Below are 16797 nucleotides of genomic sequence, written 5' to 3' on the forward strand. Positions count from 1 at the left end.
TCATTTCTCCCAAGGGTGCATCTACTTAGATTTTTGTCATCGGCAAATCCTTCAAGTCCTTCCAGACTGTCACCAATAAAGAGAGAGAGTGCTGACTCCATGCACTGACAAAGTCACCCAGCACAATAATTTGGGCCACAGTACCTTTGACAAATACTTTGTAAGAAAGAGATTTGTTGCATATGCTGATCTTTGGAATTCATTTTGCATGCTCTGACATAATTAAACATCTCCTGTTTGGATTATTTACTTCTGATATTTTGATATTGATGCTTTTTTTCTCTGAATAAAGTGTACTTACTGTATGTATAAATTGTCCTGTAATCTTTCTTTTTATTTTATGAATGCCTAATGTAGTCTAATGCAATATTGCTGTATCAGTTATAAGGTCTTTATAAATTTGGACAATTTCCTGGGGCTTTTTTATAGCTTTTATCCAAGTATGAAATGCAAAACCCCACAATTGCCCCCTTGAGAAATTTGACTAAAAATGCCAGTCTGATTACTGCAGGGCATGGTTACTCTGGGTTACATCTTGTTGGAGAAACTCAACTGCCTTTTCATTAAAATCAAGTATGCAAAAATAAGAATAATGGAACTTTCATACCTAGCGACTTAATTGATTCATCGTAGAGATGTGAGATTTCCAATATGTCATGGTAACGCCCTGTTGGGTTGGAACTTGGATCTTATTGGCTGGGAGAAGGGTCAATGGTTGGAGCTTAACCCAGAAATGAACGCTGATTAGTTGAGTTGCCTGTCACTCACCTGTCAAACTTACAAGGTCATTTATCATTTTGTGTTAAGGCTGTAAACCCACACATTTAAAAAGCACAACACATGTTTGTATGCAAATATTTATTTATTTATTTAACAGTTTTATATACCGAAGTTCTAGTAACAAAGTTACTAATCAATTCACTTGCTATGCAAGTGGGAGGAATCTGGGCAGATTTAATGGTAATGAGCAGCTCCTAATGTCAATGGTGATAGAGTAATGCACAGCAATGTGGGTTTTAATGCCAGAAATAACTACACCTTTTTCTGTGCACTCTGCCCACTGTAGTTGTGCGTTACTAGGGCAATGTTTTTTATCACATATCCCATTCAGGCAGGAGAGAGAAGAGCACCTTTACATGGACACAAATGTCACTCTATTTATACTACTGTAAGAGGGGGCATTTTTAACTCAGTGGGGATTGGGGGGGGGGGGAGGAAGTTTGTTTTTGGGGGGGTTTTTTTATTGGGGGGGGGGGTTATGTACAAGGTAGGAAGAACAAACAGCAAAGTACACATCAATAAAGATTTTGTCATTTCAATTGATGAAAGGTACAAGAAGAGTTGATTTGTACAATGTGCACTCTACCTAGCTTTTTGGAAGTTAGGTAGAGAGTGCATTATACAAAATACCTCTTCTCTGTATGACAATTTTATCTAGGTGTGAATGACATAAACAAATGTAAGTAATCACAAGGCAATCTGATGGAAGGGGGGGGTAAACCAGGGTAATCTGGGAGGGGGTGTGTGAACCAGGGTGATAGCCCTGGGACCCATCCTTTAGAGGGGATGGCACCCTCCTTCTGTGCTTTTCTCCAACTGAAGGAACTAACAGGTGAAGTTGTCAGCTGCATCTCTGCCCACACAGCACCCACCCAGAGCTACTGTGGGTGCACACATGCCCACATGGCACAGGAGCAGAATCAATGCAGGACAAGCCCTGTGCTGTAAAGGGAAGGGGCAGTGTATGATCAGCCATGCAGCAGAAGAATCAGACTTCCACCACTACACAGATGCTTGGGAGAGTTAGAGGTGCAGAAAGGGAGGGGCAGACTGCTTGTATGGATCTCGGAGGGGAGGGATGGGGAAACGACTTGTTTAGGGGAGAGAACGAGCGAAGGGCCTTGCTGATGTTTTTGAGGGGGACATGGGATCTCCTCTGCTGTCCTGGAGGAGAGCAGCCCTGCTGTGGCAGAGTGAGCCTGGGCCCGCACACCTAGACTCAGCTGTGCTTTATCAGTCTGTCCTAATTGTTTGATGTTGCAGTAGTATGTACATGTATGGAGTTTGTGCTGTGTAGTGTTTGTCTGAATAGATGGAGCATGAGGATCAAGAATGAGCATTTAGAGGAATGAAAAAAAAAAAGACAAGAGAATGGAAGTTTAGATGAAAAGCAGGGAGTGAGAGAGGAGTGAGCCGGCACCCAGACTGATCAATGGAGAAAACACCAATTCTTCAGCAAAGATAAGGCTGCATAACTCGAATGGCCAGGTTAGCATGGAGGAAAATGAGCTGCTCATGGAAAAAATAACTGAACTCGTACAACCTCCTCTTACATGAAATCTAGAAACAGTCCATGCTCTCCAGGATCTGGTCCAACATGTGAAGGATTAGAAAGTTGTGGAGGGTGCTCTGCCTTGGTTCTGATTTAAGACTTTATTTGTTTCTGTCTCGACTTATCATGGGGCTCTCAAGCATTGATGTCAAGAAATCCATGACCTTTTAATAAAAGACTGCTGCCTATTAATTCATCCTCAGTAAGAGCAGAGGAATGCAGACACACTCTTCAGCTATAGGATTTCGCTTGACCTCTAGGCATACAAAGATGACTAAGAGAGAGGTAATACAACTTCTCACAAACACACTGACATTTCCACCATTACATGGCTTCAGCCAGAAGACCTGGCAGGCATCCCCCACAGCAGCTCAATACAAAATTCTTATGAGCCACTAAGCTATGATTTGCCATAGAAGAGCAACCCGTTTTCAAAGTTTATAAGTTAGCACTTTATTTTACTAGCTTAAAGCTTCTAGTAATTAACTATAAATAACTGCAGTCTTCCTGTTTCGATAGCTAAACAGGAAGACTGAACATATAGCCAACTCAACATAAATAGATGACATTTGAGTCTATAAGTCTTTATGAATTTGTGAGTTTCTAAGTCATTGTCTATAAATTTGAGTCTAACTTTATAAATAATTATCATATTTATACTTTACTTATGAGCTTGAGGCTGCTGTCCTTTTTGTTGTGGTCCCAAAAAACAAAGCGGAAGCTGATGCACAATAGCTGTACAGCAATAAAAACGAAGAAGGATCTGTATAAAAAGGACTTTTATTAAACCTTGCCCAACTCTGAGTTTTGCTCTTCAAGGAGCTGCCTCAGGGGCTACTATATTAAAGAACTTTAGATAGAATGATTCCAGTCAATGAGAAATCAGGTATTGCATACGGGCTACAGAGGTGCTTGACAAGTGTAGACCGTATGCATTACCTGATTTCTCATTGACTGGAATCATTCTATCTAAAGTTCTTTAATACAGTAGCCCCGAGGCAGCTCCTTGAACAGCTTAACTCTGCTGTGACAGGGGATAGTGGTCCGAGACCAGCATTAACCTGTATAGATAAGCAAACCACTTTTTCTTTCTGTATCCATTTTAGAAAAGTCTTGATCAATTTACTTATAATAAATAAGCATTTTATTTTATATGGAATATTTTTTTTTGTCTTGTTGAGCTCTGCCCTTATAAAATTATTGCTCTTACTAATACATTAACTCCCAGGAGCAATGATGTGGTACACATATGACATGGGGTCCTGGAGAGAGAAAGTGACCTTGTTAATGATTCCCTCCTTGCAGCACTACCTGACAGAGTGAAACCAAGACAGACTAGATTGTAAGCTCCTGGGAGCAGGGACTGTCTCTCATGTGTGTCTGTACTGCACTGAGATGGCTAGTAGCACTTTAGAAATGAATAGTAGTGGTGGTAATAGAGGGGTAGATTTTCAAAGGGTTACGTGCGTAACCCTGAAAACCTACCCCTGCGCGCACAGAGCCTTTTTTTTTTTTTGCATAGGCTCGGTGGCGCGTGCAAGCCCCGGGACGTCTGTATGTATGCAGATCAGCAAATAAAGCACTCCTAACCATCCCTTCAGTTAAAACAGCAAGACTAACCCAAGTGAGGGAAAGGGCCTTATCATTAGCAGGACCCACAATTTGGAACACAATGCCTCCAGAGATCAGATTACAAAGTGATCTCAAGGCATTTAAGAAAAGTTTAAAAACATGGCTTTTTAAACAGGCATTTTACGAGGAGACGGGAGAATAGAAATTATTCAGGAATAAGCAGATAAACACCGACACACGGTACTTATGACAATACAGTAGAGTAGTCTATGAACCCCACATCACAACTAGCATATTGATAACACTATGTATGATAAATTTACTCGTAAAAGTACTTTCAGTACACTCGGTCATGACCCACTTCTCTAAAAATTATTTTGTCTAATGATATATTGTAACCGAACCTTTGACGGCACCTGTTAGAATGTACTATAGTACACTTTTACCTACATTAAATATGTGCCTACATGTAAACCGTTGCGATGGTGTATAACTTAGCGACGGTATAGAAAAGATTATAAATAAATAAATAAATAAACTGTCACTGATACCCTAGTGTACAATGTATCCAGATTTCAGCCAGATACAAGAGACAGCAGAGCACAAGGCTGACACTAGTGGAGGGTGAGGCTTAGGCAGATCGGCTAGCATGCTCCTCCTTCCTTACCCCAGAGATTGAAGATTAGGGTGGTCATTCCTCCAAGACACCATCAGACCACTATCCCTGCTCTCCCCCCAAGATCCTGCCATACATTATCCCTTTTCTCCCCAGAAACATAGAAGTGACAGGAGAAGAAGAAGACCATGCGGCCCATCCAGTCTGCCCAGCAAGCTTTCACAGTTATTTTCCTCATACTTATCTGTTACTCCGACCGCTGAGGTCAGGGCCCTTATTTGTTCTAATTTTCCTTCCACCCCTGCCATTGAAGTAGAGAGCAGGGCTGGAGCTGCATAAAAGTGAAGTCGGTCAGGGTGCTCTACCATTTTCAGGCTGAGATGTGAATTTGTTGTTCTCTGCACTGATCTTTTGATGGATGATAAGTGCCATAAAATAAATAAATGTTTGGTTCCAGCAGATCCCGTGAGACTAGAGGAGGTCTCGTGCAGTCAAGACTTCAGATTCCTAGGAAGTACTTCCTCTTGCTGGATGGGACAAAGGAGGCATGACACAGGTCTGGGTGTTCAAAAGTAAAACTTACTGATTTCTTTAGAAAGGAATCCATGTTCAAGTGAAATAGATGGCTGTCCATGTGCGTGTCCTTTCTCTCTCTGTGCCGGTGACTCAGGTGCCTGGGGCTTTCTAACTGCCTTTGAGTGAGAGCTTCATGGTTTCCCTACGCTGGAGGGCTCCTAATCTTCAGGGGATCCTCTTAAAGGCTTTCACAATCCTACTTGAGTTCCAGCCGTCCTCACACCATTACCCAGCCCTCTGCCTCTGTCCCGGGGGGAGATTCTGTGCTCTTCTGTTGCTTTGAACCTCTCCGGAGGAAAGGCCTTGCTATTAGGAGTCACGCTTCCTGCCCAATATCCAAACTGAGAGGAAGGGTAACAAAAAGACCTCTCTGAACAACACCTTCTGGGATGGCACTGGCACTGCCACTCTTCTCTGTCTCTAGGAGGATACTGACAGATCTTCAGTGGCCTGGCCTCCGGATTCGGGGGGATGGCCATCTCCAGGATTACCCATTTTAGTAATCCTTAAAATAGTAAAAAAAAAAAAAAAAAAAAAAATCCTAACAAAGTCTCTTTCTACAACTGGAGGAATATCCAACCTGGTAGGGAGTACACAGGAAGGAGTATCCCCAAAAATATACCTAGTGAGGCCTGGAGGCATCACCCAAAAGAAACCCACTCCAAGAGAGCTCCTCTCTCCTCAAAATCTCAACTAAACTGCCACAATGAATCTAGCCCTAGTCCTTAGTTACAAACGGGGTCAACACACTCAGCTGCATCTAGAGGAGGAGTTGTAAATTGGAATCCCCTCTAGCTAGTTGTTATCTATGGGGAGCTGGTGCCATCTAGCGGTCAATCCATAGGCTTGCTACAAAAGAAAACAAAAAGAAAGCCATTCCCATTGCATCGGTAAGGTAAGGCTGGATTATTATATTAGACCTTACCCCTTTTCAAAGAGAACTCTGGCTACAGACTCTCAAAAGAGGCTTGAGTTCTTTTTAGATCAAATAACTCTTCCACTGCAGCATCAGAGAAAACCTGATGCTGTGCAGCCTGTGAGAATAATGCACTGCTATAGGCAGAAGCTCCCTCCACTCTTAAACCACGGGGAGAAAGTTTCAAGCGAACATGTAAAATTGATGTCTGCAAGAAAGCAGAGTTCAAAGGACCCTGTCACAGCTAGCAAAAATCAGATTTTCACTATCCCCAGAAGCGAAGGAGACTCTAATCTGACTGCTGAAATGACCGTGGATGCCATTTTGAAAAACCCTCAATCAGAACAAACTGCAGCACAGCCTGACATGCATGAACAAAATGATTTGATCCAAGCACTCAGAGAGTAGCCAGTTTAGACATATTTTAAGTTCTGTCCTCAAATTATTTACCTGAATTTTTCCACTGTTTGCATCAGGCATTCTGTGCAGTGCACAAGCAAATTGATGCATTCTTTAACTGATACTCCTTTACAATCTGATTTCCAGCCTCTTTTTCCTTCTCAGTATTCAAAGAGAGCAATATTTAGATCAGGTTTTACAGTTTTCAAAAATCCATTCGACCTTTCACATAAGGACTATGCAGATTACTTAAAAGGGAGTGATTATGATTCCCTAGAAGAAGAGGAAGTATTTTTTGATGGTGAAGATGAAGCAGAAATTTGTTTATTCTATAAGGACAAAATTACTGCGCTGGTATCACAAGTAAGTTAAGCACTCAAGCTGATAAAGTAAATCAAGAGACCCCGAATTGGGACCCATTCTGAAACTGAGAGCATGGATTTGTATGAATAGCTATCTCCAGATTCAAGACTAAAGCTCATAAAGCACATCCACTTCCTATTGATGCTCAAGCGTGCTTATTCCAAATGTACACGCTTTGGTCACTGCTCTGTCCAGAAAAAACTACCATTCCTGTAGAAGGTGAGGCATCCGTAAAGGACTTTCAGCACAAGAAAGTAGAGGTTTTAATGAAGCAAGTCTTTTCAAGAAACAGCTCTCTGTTTCTAGAGTGCTCTAAAAATGGACTCAACAGCTTCCAGAAGGAGAAGAGACGGCAAGGCTAGAGTCTGCATCAGCGTATCCAGCAGATGACTTTTATGATCTCAAAAGGCTTAGCTCATGGACTCCAGCTTCGTCAGTAGGTGCTTGAAGACATCTATGGCTTAGGCAATGGGCAGCAGATTCATGGTCAAAGGTTCACCTCTGTAAGTTATCCTTCAGGGGCCAAATGCTATTGAGAGAAGAGTTGGAGAAATTAGTAAGAAGTTTGAGTGAAACAAGATCTCAACATCTATTATAGGATAGAATCAAGGCCCCTTTTAGACCCTTCAGGGCTCAAAGCCAGTACCGAGAAGACAGCGGATTCCACCCTGCTAAGCAAAATGCTTTACAAACTCTCAGAATAAGGATCAGAATGTAGCCCTTTCACGAAGCAAAAAAGTCCAGGCCAGATTCAACAAGGACAACTACCTCAGTTGCCAGTCAGCAATGAGGGTTTTCAGATCCACTCTTTGACTCAGCCAGTAGGAGGATGATTACAGAGCTATTTCGAAGAGCAGGTTTGAATAACTACAGACCAAAGGGTCTTGGACATTAATTCAGAATGGTTATTCATTGGAACTAGTAACTCCAGTAAGTTCAGTAAGGCATGATGTCAACCTGTGCAATAGAAGCAAAGAAGGTTGTGATACAAACAATGCTATTTATTTATTTTTTTTTAATTTTTATATACCGATGTTCCTGTATAATATACATATCACACTGGTTTACAAGGAAATAAAACTGTCGCTTCGGGTGCGGCTTACATTGGAACAAATAACTATAAAGAACATACAGAGGGCTAATTAAACTGCAATATAGAACTATTCAGAACTATTCAGAAACATATTTGTCCAGTACCATCTCAAAAAGAAGGATGCGGCTGTCATTCAATTTACTTTGTTATTCTAAAGAGAGACAAAACTAGATCTAAAAGAACTGAACAAGTGTCTCTGTTTTTCCTCACTTCCATTTGGAAACACTTTGCACAGTAATGTTGTCAGTCTGAAAAGAGGAGTGTCTAATTTCCCTGGATCTCAAGGAGCTGTATTTTTACATTCCAAAAAGAGAAAATCATCTGAAAATTCTATGCTTCTGTACAACAGGAAATCAATCAGATCACTTCCTTTCAGTTCAGCTTCTGCTCCAAGAACCTTTACCAAGAAAAGAACGGATTGTGGTGCACCCATATTTGGACATCTGGTTAATTAGGGTACAGTCTCTTCAAGAAGGAATCAAAGTAACTTCCAGGACTTTGGAAGTCTTAGAAAGAATAGGTTGAATAGTCAATTATACAAAAAGCAATCTTCAACCAACTCAATCAATAGAATTTGTAAGAGTGAATTTCAGAACCATGGAAGAAGAGTTTTTTGTAATGCATCTTCCATTTAATCTTCGCAATTACAAATATCAGATATTGTAGCATTTATGCAGAATGGAATGGACAAAAGTTTAGTGCTTATTTCCTTGAAGGTTGAAATAGCAGCCATACAGGCCGATACAGTACAGTGCGCACGCCTACCGCTTCATGGACGTGCTTTGGACGCGGCTTGCATTTGCGTCTCATTTAAATACTGAATCCAGCGGTATGTGATCCGAACTGTGCGTGCGGCAAACGAGGGTGCGCCCGGCACTACCGCACTCTTTTTTACACGTCCTTACTGTAATGGCCTATATGCTAGATCATTGAAATCTAAATTTAGTTCTAAAGGTGCTATCATCTCCTTCGGAGCCCTTAAAACATGCCTCCATTAAAGATCTCACTTTGAAATCTTTCTAATGGCTATCGCTTCCATTAGACAAATTTCAGAAATACAGGCTTTGTCAAGAAGAGATCCATTTTAACAATTCAGCAGGAACTCTGTAAGTATAACTTTAACACTATCCTTTTTGCCAAAGGTCATATCATCTTTTCATTAAATCAAGTTACATTACCTGCATTTTTTTTTTTTGAAGGATGAGTGTCAAGAAAAGGAAAAATCATTAAAATGTCAAGATGTAAGATGAATATTAATTAGATATTTGAAAGCTACCAATTCTTTTCAAAAAACAGATAGGTTATTTGTTTTGTGTGAAGAAGCTGCATCCAAACCAACAATTGCAAGATGACTAAATAAAACTATTTCCTTAGCATACTTATTAAAAGAAAGGAGATACCAGAAATAATAAAAGCACATTCAATAAGAGCACATTTAGTGTTTATAGGCATAAGTAAGCACTGTAAATCCAGCAGATATTTGTAAAGCAGCTACTTGGTCATCATTACATACATTTTCGAAGCATTGTAGATTAGATATTTTTGCAAAGGAGATGCTGTTTACGGAAAGAGCATCTTGAAAACAGGATTAACATCCTCCCACCTAAAGTAGTAGGGCTATGGTACTTCCCAAGCATTCTGGACTGGGGTAGCAGAAAGACAAGGAAAAAAAAATTATACTTACCTGATAATTTTCTTTCCTTGATTTCTGCTACATCAGTCCAGAAACCCACTCTAAAGAAAATGAACTTTCCTTTCAAAGGAAAGTTCAAGAGAAAGCATCTTCAAAAACAGTTTTAAAAAAAAAGAGATGGTCTTCTTCGAAAAATTTTTTATATAGATTAGGTTTTGACCGATTCCACACATGGCATAGTGATGATGATGGCACATGGACAAGGTCTGGTGCCCGGATCATACCCCAGTTATGTGACTGGGACAAGGTCAGGTTGGTGCCATTTTGGAAAATGGTGCCGATTGGGCCTAGTGTAAGGGGAGCCCCAGGCCTTTCAGAATGGTAGATTTCTTATTTTCAAGGTATTGGGTTGTGGGAGGATGAGGCAGGGGGTGGGGGTCCTACTTGAACCCAATGATTCTTACAACTTTGAGGGCCTGGAAGAAGGGGGGAGGGCACCACTAAATACCAACAGTGGTGGCCCTGGGGTGCGAAGGGAGTCAATTTGACGCCTACACACTTTTTACTTTTTTTGCCTTGGTTTTTTGTTTCTCTAGCCCTTGAAATCTAATACAGGAGCATCGGAACCCATGTTAGGGTCTCAATGCTTCTGCATTAGATTAACATTTTCTCAGGTGTAGTTAAATTAACGTGGCTGACAATTTTCTAAGTTGGCCATGTTATTTACGTAGGATTACCTGTGCATGAGCTGCTTTGCGTGGATTTACAAAATCCATGCATGCAAATCCCATGCAAATCCGAACCTAGGCAAAAATATATAAATGATCACAAATATCATTCGATATCGACGCAATACAGCTATATGCATGATATATGCTGATTAACACGTGTTAAGCATTTGCTCTTGCTGCAGAATCTTGAAAAACTTGCCACAGGAAACCTCCAGTTACCAGGATAAGTCAGTATCTGCAAGGTGTTTTTGACTTTTTTTTTTTTTCATTTTTTACTCTTTTTACTAATTTTAAGTGCCAGTACAGTAGTGCTGGAAACTTAATTCCATCTCTTCTTCTAGAGTTAAGTTTCCAGCGCTAAGAAAATTCCAGCCAGGCTAACGCACTGCTCTGCCTCAGGGAGTAATACTTAATGTCCTCATTTGCATGGGATTTCCATGAGAGGGCGCTAAGGAGTACGCCCACTGTAGAAAGCTCATTTTGTGAGTGTAAACCTCCTTGCTGCAATGGCGGTAAAATTTATGCTCACAAAGGGAGAGTGTAAATGTGGGCAGCACAGTGTGTTTTGCCAGAATGCACCTTTGTGCATCGGCCTGAGAGAGAGTGAGAGTTGTGAATGGAAACTGCAGCAGCGAAATGGGCGGACCCCCATCACATAGGTGCAAGTGCCGTAAATAACCAGGCATCCAATGCATCCGCACCGGGCTTACCAGTTTTGCGTGAGGGGGAGGGGGTCCCTTCCCACCTCCCACCGCGGTGGTGGTGATGGCACTGGCAGTGTGGAGCCGAGCTCCTTGGTCCACAGGGTTGGCACAGCTCATGACACCGCTCCTCCCAGTAGGTCCGACGTCAGGCACGGATGTCATTATAACGCACCCCGATGCTGGACCACTCGATTGGCCGGAGCAGCATGATGACGTTGTCGGGGGGGGGGGGGAGGTGACCAGTGGGAAATTTAAAACCCGATGGCTCCCCTTTGTTCGGCCTCTTCTTCCTTGGCCCCGATGCAGCGTGATTCCCCACCCAACCCGCCCTTGTGTTGGAGAGAATTAATTGTTAATTAGCGGGCTACTGTTCATTTGTTATTCTGTCACGGCAGCGACTGAGTCCAGGAAAGGCTATTGTAACACTGGAGGCATTAAAAGGAAGCAGGGAGGGTCCGTTAAGGATGAGAGGGGCCTTGGGGCCACCACTCAGCAGTTGGCCATGGATGACGAATGTCAGGCCCGGGATTGGGCCTTGATGGATCAACGGTCAGGCACGTTTGAGAGGCTCTGGAGGGGTCTGCTGCACGGTGGCCTGCTTGGACCCCTCCAGTGAAGGCGGTCCGAATCCAGTCCAGTGGCTCACGAGGAGGAAGACCACCCCCCACCCCCCTCCCTCAGATCTGCTTGGGTGGAAGGAAGCAGAGATATTGGCACCTGCTCGATGGTTGAGAATAGGTAGTAATGGCAGGACCCGGTGCCTAAATTAGACTCCCCTGTTAGGATATCCTAATAAATGGCTGCATGCCAGTAATGTGTCACATTTTTCCTTGTGTAGGTAATGTTGCGGTGTCCAGTCAGGCTGGGTGGAGGCAGGATAGAACCATGGGTGTCCGGGCTGCCCAGTTACTCTGCTACTCGGCATGGAAGCAGTGACATCTGACCAAATACTGGGCTGGAGGGAAGCAGCAAAAAAAAAGAGGCTGTAATCTGAGGTGGCTCCCTGAAAAAAGACCCAGGCCAGCGAGGAGCTGCAAAAGGAAGGAAGCCAGCCTGTGCAGTGCTCATCGCCTGCCCGTGTCCCCAAAGCCGAGGGCCTGAAAGATGCGCTGTAAGCTGCAGATCTCCAGCAACTGTGTATGATTTTTATTTCCAGTGTAGTCACATTCAGAGCAGTGCACATAAAGAGGGTAGGCAAACTGTGAGGAAGGCCTGAAACCCTGGTGTCCTGCCAGCTGCCATAGTGAAGCTTTTTAAATTTACCGTGGGTAATTAGGTGCGATGAGGGACAAGACGGCTTTTTAGCATACAATGTGGGACCCCCAGCCCCCACCTCTGGAGACCCTGCTGGATCCACTGATGTTTCATCAGAGAGTAGAAATGCAAGGCACCCACTGCTGAGACTCCTGCATGCACCATCATACACTCTGGCCATTCACACTGTAATAATGGAGCCTGCACTCGAATGCTCATTTTGTGAGCATCAATTTTACTGCCGATGCAGCAAGGAGTTTTATGCTCATAAAATGAAAGCACTACTTAACACCCTCATGTGGAAATCCCATGCAAATTAGGGCATTAAGCATTACTCCCCAGTGCAGAAAGAGGTGTGGCCTGACCAGGATTTTTTTAGCGCTGGAAACTTAACTCCAGGGTCAGAGACGGAATTAAGTTTCCAGCACTACTGGGCTGGCACTTAGAACCCAGAAAACACCACCACTGGTGTCCACATCTGAGCGGCTGCAACGCTGCAGGAGAGGAGAGTGGCCTGCCAGGCCGCAGCCCCTGGCACCAGGGAGCAGCGTGGTCCAGTGTGTATCTCCCCCATGGAGCAAGGAGGAAGCACAGGCGGGAGTCGGTACCAGACAGACGGTCCCTCCCTCTGCCCACCCACCACCTGGCTTCCATCCACCACCACCTCTGGCATCTGCATCCGAGCGGCTGCAACGCTGCAGGAGAGGAGAGCGGCCTGCTGGGCCGCAACTACCGGCACTGGGGAGCAGCGTGGACCAGTGCGCACCCCCCCACAGACCGAGGAGGAAGCACAGGTGGGAGCCGGTGGCAGACGGACAGTCCCTCCCTCTGCCCGTCCAGCGCCCACCCACCACCACCACCGGCGTCCACATCCGAGCCGCTGCAACACCGCAGGCGCTTGTGACGAAAGGCGCTCGACTTTGGCATGCGCAAGAAAGGAGCCTGCCCCTTTGTGCGCACCTGAAGTGACACCTGAAGTAAGCAAATTTCAATTTCAACCCTAACCAAACATATCATAAAATGGAACGGGGACACCTCATTGAAACCATTACACAACTGCTAAGAAAAATGTATACTTTTGTAAACAGTTATGATGGATCTACTGAATGACTGTATATAAAACTCAACAGATTGTAAGCTCTCTGGGGTTAGGGAAATACCTACAGTACCTGAGTGTAATCAACTATGAAGTGCTGGAAAAGTTTGAAAATAGGAATATAAATAAATTAAAAAAAAAAAAAATTGCTGTGCCTGTCCATCCAGGCCTTATGTCCCTACATGGGCTTGACCTCCATTGCTTTGCCTGTTTGTCCAGGCCTTATGTTCCTACAAGGGTTTGACCTCCATTGCTTTGCCTGTCCGTCCAGGCCTTATGTTGCTACAAGGGTTTGACTTAGATTGTAAGCCCTCTAGGGATAGGGAAATGCCTACAGTACCTGAATGTAATCAACTATGAAGTGCTGGAAAAGTTTGAAAATAGGAATATAAATAAATAAATAAAAAAAATTGCTGTGCCTGTCCATCCAGGCCTTATGTCCCTACGTGGGCTTGACCTCCATTGCTTTGCCTGTTTGTCCAGGCCTTATGTCCCTACATAGGATTGACTCTGTCCTCGAATGCTTTGCCTGTTAGTCCAGGCCTTATGTTCCTACAAGGGTTTGACCTTGATTCTTTGCCTGTCCATCTAGGCCTTATGTCCCTACGTGGGCTTGACCTCTGTTCTCGACTGCTGTGCCTGCCGTCCAGGCCTTATGTCCCTACATGGGATTCCCTCTGTCCTGTATTGCTGTGCCTGTTCGTCCAGGCCTTATGTCCGTACAAGGGTATGACCTCGATTGCTGTGCCTGTCCGTCCAGGCCTTATGTCCCTACGTGGGATTGACTCTGTCCTCAACTGCTGTGCCTGTCTGTCCAAGCCTTATGTCTCTACAAGGGCTTGTCTCTGTCCTGTATTGCTGTGCCTGTTCATCCAGGCTTTATGTCCCTACAAGGGTTTGACCTTGATTGCTTTGCCTGTTCGTCTACGCCTTATGTCCCTAGGTGGGATTGACTCTGTCCTCGACTGCTTTGCCTGTTCGTCCAGGCCTTATGTCCCTAAGTGGGATTGACTCTGTCCTGTATTGCTGTGCCTGTCCATCCAAGCCTTATGTCCCTCCATGGGCTTGACTCTGTCCTGTATTGCTGTGCTTGCTAGTCCAGGCCTTATGTCCCTACAATAGTTTGACCTCGTTTGCTATGCCTGTCCGCCAAGGCCTTATGTCCCTACAATGGTTTGACCTCGACTGCTATGCCTGTCCATCCAGGTCTTATGTCCCTCCATGGGCTTGACTCTGTCCTGTATTGCTGTGCCTGTTCGTCCAGGCCTTATGTCCCTACGTGGGATTGACTCTGTCCTCGACTGCTGTGCCTGTCCCTCCAGGCCTTATGTCCCTCCGTGGGCTTGACTCTGTCCTGTATTGCTGTGCCTGTCTGTCCAGGCCTTATGTTCCTACAAGTGTTTGACCTCGAATGCTATGCCTGTTCATCCAGGCCTTATGTCCCTGCAAGGGTATGACCTCGATTGCTGTGCCTGTCCGTCCAGACCTTATGTCCCTTCGTGGGATTGACTCTGTCCTCGACTGCTGTGCCTGTTCATCCAGGCCTTATGTCCCTAGGTGGGATTGACTCTGTCCTGTATTGCTGTGCCTGTCTGTCCAGGCCTTATGTCCCTACGTGGGATTGACTCTGTCCTCGTTCGTCCAGGCCTTATGTCCCTAGGTGGGATTGACTCTGTCCTGTATTGCTGTTCCTGTCCGTCTAGGCCTTTTGTCCCTACATGGGATTGACTTCTGTCCTCAACTGCTTTGCCTGTCCGTCCAAGCCTTATGTCCCTACATGGGATTCATCTCTGTCCTCGGCTGCTGTGCCTGTTCGTCCATGCCTTATGTCCATTCCTAACGGCTGAACCCTCGTTGCAAAGGGAAACTACAGTCTCTGGCAATTCAAACTAGTAATCCTTCACAGCATGGATCCTTAAATAAACAAACAGTTTTCTTTAGTTTCAGGGCAGAGAAGAGAACTTCCTCCATCTTGCTTATGAAGTCATGATCTGTTTGCAAATGCTTAAATCCTAACCATTTGTTCCATTATACATTCTAGGGGCCAGCCCATTCCAGAGAGCCCTTTCCTGCTCAAAGGAATGGGAACTCTCCCCGTTGTTGCAGCCTATCTCTTACCACCTGTTGACCCATGTTCAGAACAAGAAAAGATCTCCAAGGTACTTAGACTGTGGCAAAAACAACATAGTGAGACCCTGCTCCAGGTCGCCACGCTTTGAAGGCTCGTACTCCACTCTAGGGGCCAACCCATTCCTGGGAATCCTTCCCGGCTCAAAGGAAAGGGAACTCTCCCCGGGTGTAGCTAGCCTATATCTATCCTCTGACCCATATTGAATCGCTGTTTACATGGTAACCTCCTCCGCCTCAGCAGATATACAAAAGAGAATTTTCAAGGCAAACTCTACCAGATTTTAAAAGACTGCAAGAGCTCACTAGACGCCAATGGAAACACCCCACTCTAGGGTGAATCCATTTTAGGGAGCCCTTTCCTGCACAAAGAAAAGGGAACTCTCCCCGGGTGTAGCCAGCCTGTATCTACCCTCTGCCTCTGTGCCTTGCTGCCATACACCAGATGACTCACTCAACTCCTTGTGGTGTTCTGGCCATTATCATGGTTGCTCAGTGTGTTGGTGCTAGTGTTTCTGTTTGCTATGTTCCTCCTTCATTGTGCTGTAGGATGTCGATGCCACTTGTCTTGCCGCTTTGCCTGTCGTGCTGCCTTCAAGGGTTCATGCATCTGTTATCGGTGCTCTCTTTTGAAGTTGTGGTGTGTTTTTCACACTCTCACTGCTGCTTTGTGCCTCTACTAAAGCACTCTTCTTGCCATTTCTGGTACCCCTTTGCGCCTTTAAAGTACCTTAGGCTATTCATGCCACTTTGGTGCCACTTTGCCACAGTCTAAGTACCTTGGAGCTGTTTTGTTGTTCTGATGATTGCTCCCCAGAAGTTTCATCAAAATTGATAATAAAACCCCAATTCTGCAGCCAAAAATAGGCTGCAAATCCTTCCCCCATTGACTTTAATGGGAACCGGAAAACGAATGCACGTATCAACGTATCAGGGTGCCATATGTCCGAATGCAATGAAAATGCCCCCCGACAAATACGTATCCCGAATGCAATGAATACTTTCTGGCTGCACATCCCTAGTGGTGGTGTTTCATCCTGGCAAGAAGCCCCAGATACTTGTCCATTTGATGAAGGATGCTTGTTGACGTTGGCTAAGTCTGGAAGGGGAGATGGGCAGGCAGAAGCAGCAGAGTTTATCATTTTGGAAGAATTCCTAGAGGCTTTATTGGTGGGGCCCCAATAGTGAGTACAGCAGCATCAGTCCATCAGATGCCTGGAGGAGGCTATATGCTGGGTATTACAGCTTTTAGATGGTTAACAGGCCTCAGGCCACTTCCAAATTCTCTGGGAAAGCCCTTACTGGGAGATATTGATAACCAGTGTAGAGACCAAGGGGCTGCATCAGCAAACCAAAGTGGTCAGAGGGGGGACTCGATAGTAATC

At 44.5% G+C, this 16797-nt stretch overlaps 1 protein-coding gene across 2 annotated transcripts in view; it reads left to right on the forward strand.

Annotated features, from left to right (window-relative positions):
* Positions 1-5869: 5869 nt before the first annotated feature.
* Positions 5870-16797, forward strand: part of LOC115083929 (zinc finger protein 585A-like) — a 65220-nt gene continuing 54292 nt past the window's right edge. For both annotated transcript variants that reach the window (XM_029588041.1, XM_029588040.1), the window contains exon 1: positions 5870-5991. The gene's annotated coding sequence lies outside the window, so the exon portion shown is untranslated. The remainder of the gene's footprint in view (positions 5992-16797) is intronic.

This window comes from Rhinatrema bivittatum, chromosome 2, assembly GCF_901001135.1.
Source record: "Rhinatrema bivittatum chromosome 2, aRhiBiv1.1, whole genome shotgun sequence".
Lineage (NCBI taxonomy): Eukaryota > Metazoa > Chordata > Amphibia > Gymnophiona > Rhinatrematidae > Rhinatrema > Rhinatrema bivittatum.